Consider the following 4,764-nt stretch of genomic DNA (forward strand, 5'->3'; position numbering starts at 1 on the left):
GCAATACTAATAATAACCACCAAATACAGCTTCTTACTTGTGCCGGTCATATTTCACCCCAAAATTTTAACTTTTTTTTTGTTTTTTGTTTTTGCATATTATCATTATTCTCAATATAGTTTTTTTCTGTATTACATTAAAATGACAAGTTCAATTATATTTGTTTGAATTAGCCTATAAGAGCATACCTGCTCTGCTCTTGGTTCTCCAGTGTGTCCTGGTCTGCGTCTTTCTCACATTCCTAAGATGTTTCTCCATCTTAAGCAACAACAATACACTAAACAACAGGGAAATGCCCACAACATGCAACTCGTCTTGAAAGTGTCACTCATAACAAGCAGCTGCAATTTTTTTGTCCTTCCTGTGGTTGTCTCACTCTTTCCCCTCACTGGTCACAAAACCGGTTTCTCAGCCAATGTGAGAAGCAGGACACTGACTAAATAAATGTCCATTCAACAACAGCATTGACACTATAAACATAATAGATGATGCACTGTGCTACCAACACCGAAAAAAATTAAAAATAAAACAAACTGTAGTAAAATCCTTATATGTGTAATTAAAAAGGATCCAACTATTTACTCAATGTGCCATCTACAAAATGTTATGTGTGCATGAATGTGCTGACTGTTGGTGACTAGAGAATAATTACAGGCATTGATTAAAGCTGCTGAGTAAGAAGAGATTGATGAGAATGAAGTCTAAATGTGTAACAATATCAACAAACCAACCCACTTTTTCAGCTTTCATCTCTCCAGTCCCTTTTTGCCCCAATGTGAACAGAACTATGGGAATGTGTACAATCTTTCTTATGGGCCTTAAAAAAATTATAGCAGGAAATGAATGGATGCCACACTTTCACAACTCTAAAGACAATACTAAGTTTGGTACTAATGACAATCAAGAAATGACTCATAATCTTAGACTTTGTCTGCCTTTGAATTGTCAGCATGCTGACTGAGCTCCACACATAATTCTGTGACCCTTGATCAGGTATGAGCCTCTTTTCTGTGTTTTTGAGCTTGTTTTTATGTAATATTCCTGCAGCACAGTTCCGCTTTTTGCTTCTTGCGAGTGTGCATGATTAACTTCACTGAAAGCAGTCACATGTTCAACAGTGAGAAGCAGATAATAAAACATTTCTGTGCACCTGTTCTCAGTACGAGACAGTGTGGGTGGAAGTGAGGTCATCATTTATAGACACATCAAGACTGTGTAGACGGACGCCACCACCCTTAGGTGAGAAAAATGACAAATGAGACCGCATTAGTGTCAACTGTTTCTCCTACAGAAAATAGCATTAGAGAGAACATAGAAATAATATACTTATTTGGTGCTCAAGAAACATTTCTTCTTATTATTAATAATATTTTTGAGGAAAACAGGATACACTACTATTAAAAAATTTTGGGTAAGTAAGATGAAGAAATTAATACATTAATTTAGCAAGAATTAATTAAATAGATAAAAGTGACAGTAATGGCATTTACAGTATAATGTTACAAAAGATTGCTATTTAAAAAATGTCAATTAAACTAAAAAAAACAAAAACATTGAAAATAATAACAATGACCATTATTAATAACTGAGCACCAATAATAACTGTTAATAACCAAATCAGCATATTAGATGATTTCTGAAGGATCATGTGACACTGAAGACTGGAGTAATGGCTGCAAAAAAATCAGCTTTGCCATCACAGGAATAAATTACATTTTAAAACATATTTAAATAGAAAACAGTTATTTTCAATTGTAATAATATTACTGATTTTACAGTCTTTTTGATCAAATAAATGCAGCCTTGATAAGCATAAGAAACTTCTTTGAAAAACATAAAAAAAAACCTTAATTATTCTAAACCTTTGACCAGTTTTGTAATAGTAAAAGTTGCTCTTTTTACCCAACTCATGTCTATTTAGGATAAACACCTCAGACAAAGTTTATACTTAAAAAGAGACACAGAGAGATTGACGTAAAGCGTTTGAACCGAGGTGCTAAAGCAGTCTTAGCATCTTAGACGGTTACTACATATGTGTTATTTAGCACGTTAATGAGCCTCAACACTCCCCTGATCCTGTAAAGAGATATTTCTCTGCTTAATCTGATAGCTGTGTGGTGTTTGCTGGTGTGTGGATACCGCTCACAAACCTATCACACACACACACAGATTTCCACCTGCTTCCATGTGGACCTGTTTCCACATCCATCTGTTTCTGTTTCTGCATCTGAGTCTGCGTTCGCATTTATGTGGCTGATTCACCCCAGGATTGCTCATCGCTGTGACTCGAGCACAAAAAATTCTATTCAAATATGTTATTGCTCTAGGTTTTACACAAAAGCGCCGTTCAAATCCACCCACATACAGACACACGCCCCTGCTTCAGTGTCTGCAGAGTTAAATATGCATCTCTCTAGACAAAAATATCACACATAAACATGCTCTAACATACAAAACAGCAGGTTTCTATTCAACACTAGCTGAAAGACTAAACCGTACAGTCATCTGCGGTAAACCTGAAGAGCTTCAAGAGCCACAGCCCTTCTCGAATGTGGCCATCTGTGTGCATAACGGCGATCTCTACATGTGAAGAAACATCACAGACCTGAGTCTTTGTCGGATTGGAGACGGCAGCCGTGTGTGTGAGATTTCCACTTCAGTTCAGTTCCGTCCTTATCCGAAGAATCATGCCAGACTGAACAGCCCTCTCATGAACCCTCCCTCTCTAGCCGAGCCACCATGCATTCTGCATCCTCCATAATTCCTCTCTCTCTCTCTCTCTCTGTCTCTACACTTGCTTTACTGCTTCTCCTCCTCCTTCTTCTATTCCCCCTCTCTTGCTTCCCCCGCACACTGTGTTTTCCGCTCAGCCTCTGTTTTTTTCTCCACCGAGTATAATCACATTCCAGAGGAGGGACGGCATATGGCAGGGAAATGCCACACGCTCTTGTCTGTCCGTCTTTATGTGCCAGTGTGTGTGTGTGTTGCATGGACAATTACCCCAACTGTATTGCAGGAGGGGTGGGCCAACAAACAGGGGGTGGGGGGGTTTGGGATAAAGGGGTGGGGTGCGACTTGAAAGAAAAAGCTAGAGGAATATTGATGAGTGGGTATGATATTTAGAGAATGCCAGCTTTTCTCCTCTGATTTGTCGGGTCACTGGAGTCCACGTGTCACTGTAATTCAGCAGAGGGGCGAAAATGAGGCTGATTCTATTGGAGGGAACACACCGGTCATGTGACGAAAGGAAAGGGCCACATGGGAGACTGAGGAGGAATACAGATGAGTCAGTGATTTGTGGGGGAAGGGGAAAGAGGTGGCACTGTCACCACCTACAATATTCTCACACTTTCGGATGATGAAATAAAGCCAGTAGGGAAAATATAAAACTTCACTATGGGTTTTTGGACATGTACCAAGGGCATACCATGGTATTCTTGAAGTAGCATGTGAAGGTATATGAATATGGTCATCATTTAGTGCCAAGATGCACAGTATATATATCAAAGTATACCATTGTATAATGTTACTATGGTAAGGCCACAGTACATTGCATAAGGAATCTTCACTCTTTGCAGATAATCAAAAGTTATTACAAACACAAAATATGGTGTTCATGAGAGACTGTATTTTGTGTTTTCAGAAATTAATAATGACCATTATAGTTACTGAACTAAAAAAATAAAAATGATTTTTAAGAAAACTTATAATTTAGTATGTAAAGTATTTGTGTGTGTGTGTGTGTGTTATTTTTTTAACTAATCATTTTGTGTGTGTGTGTGTGTGTGTATAATGTGCCATTACTCACTTTGAGATTTCCATGCTAACTTTTATAAGGATAAAGGATAATTCATATCAACATTACAACATTATCCAACTGACACAAAATTATTTTTAATTTATACATTTTTTTTTAATTCAAAAGACTGCTCTCTACAAGAGTCATCCTGAGACCATGGGAATAAATGTCATTTACTTCCTGTTTTTCACATTTACAGAGAATCAAACTGTGTATTGTGTCACAGAACAGCTTTATAAAGCAATAATGTCAAACAGAAAACTAAATTAAGCCTTTAAAAAGTGCTAGCAACGTTTTTTTCACTTCTCATTTAGACTGTTTAAATTTTCTTTTGTTATTTATTCTGCTTTATTCTGATCAGTAAAGCCGAGCCTAATAGCCTGAGGTGACAACGTCACACTGAATTCCCAACATGCTTTCAAATGTACATGCACACAATCACACTTCAACACTTGACTATAAACCTCTTAATTATTTCTGTCATATGCCTCGGTGTGATAACCCTCATGCTAATTCAACCAGTCAGGCCAAACACTCCTGACCTCTTTCATGTTACACTTCTTGTAGTCTCTTTCTGTTTTCATTTGTCTGACTTCTCACTCCTCACACACAAATGAACACCACCATTCTTGCCTTTTGACAACAACACTTTATTAAGGTCACATCACAGCAAACGCACCCAACACATTTCCCATCTCCCCCACTCCCAGCTCCTTCACACTCCTGCCCTTATCTCCTCCTTCCATCAATACATGTTCAGTCCTCTCCTCCCCCTACATGACTTGTTGTAAATGAAGCCTCAGGCCATGTCTTTTACACTGCCATTATTCCCTATAGACGCTTCTGAATGATCCTTTGACATACTGCTCTCATAGTCGACTGGCTTTAGTCTACACTGAGTGTACTCGTATATTCAATAGGCCTAAAAAAAAAAAAAAAATCAATCTATAAAAATATATATAGAA

The 4,764-nt window shown here is 37.7% G+C and overlaps 1 protein-coding gene across 2 annotated transcripts in view; it reads right to left on the reverse strand.

Moving 5' to 3' along the window:
- Nucleotides 1-2,693, reverse strand: part of LOC107738409 (FYVE, RhoGEF and PH domain-containing protein 4-like) — a 36,027-nt gene extending 33,334 nt beyond the window's left edge. Inside the window, exon 1 of one of the 2 annotated variants that reach the window (XM_016550178.1) lies at nt 2,606-2,693. The gene's annotated coding sequence lies outside the window, so the exon portion shown is untranslated. Of the gene's footprint in view, nt 1-1,150; nt 1,160-2,605 lie in introns of those variants that run through there. The other variant, XM_016550179.1, reaches the window with a different exon arrangement.
- Nucleotides 2,694-4,764: the final 2,071 nt, after the last annotated feature.

The sequence above is a fragment of the Sinocyclocheilus rhinocerous genome, unplaced genomic scaffold, assembly GCF_001515625.1.
Source record: "Sinocyclocheilus rhinocerous isolate Xijiao unplaced genomic scaffold, SAMN03320098_v1.1 scaffold975, whole genome shotgun sequence".
Taxonomy (NCBI): Eukaryota; Metazoa; Chordata; class Actinopteri; order Cypriniformes; family Cyprinidae; genus Sinocyclocheilus; species Sinocyclocheilus rhinocerous.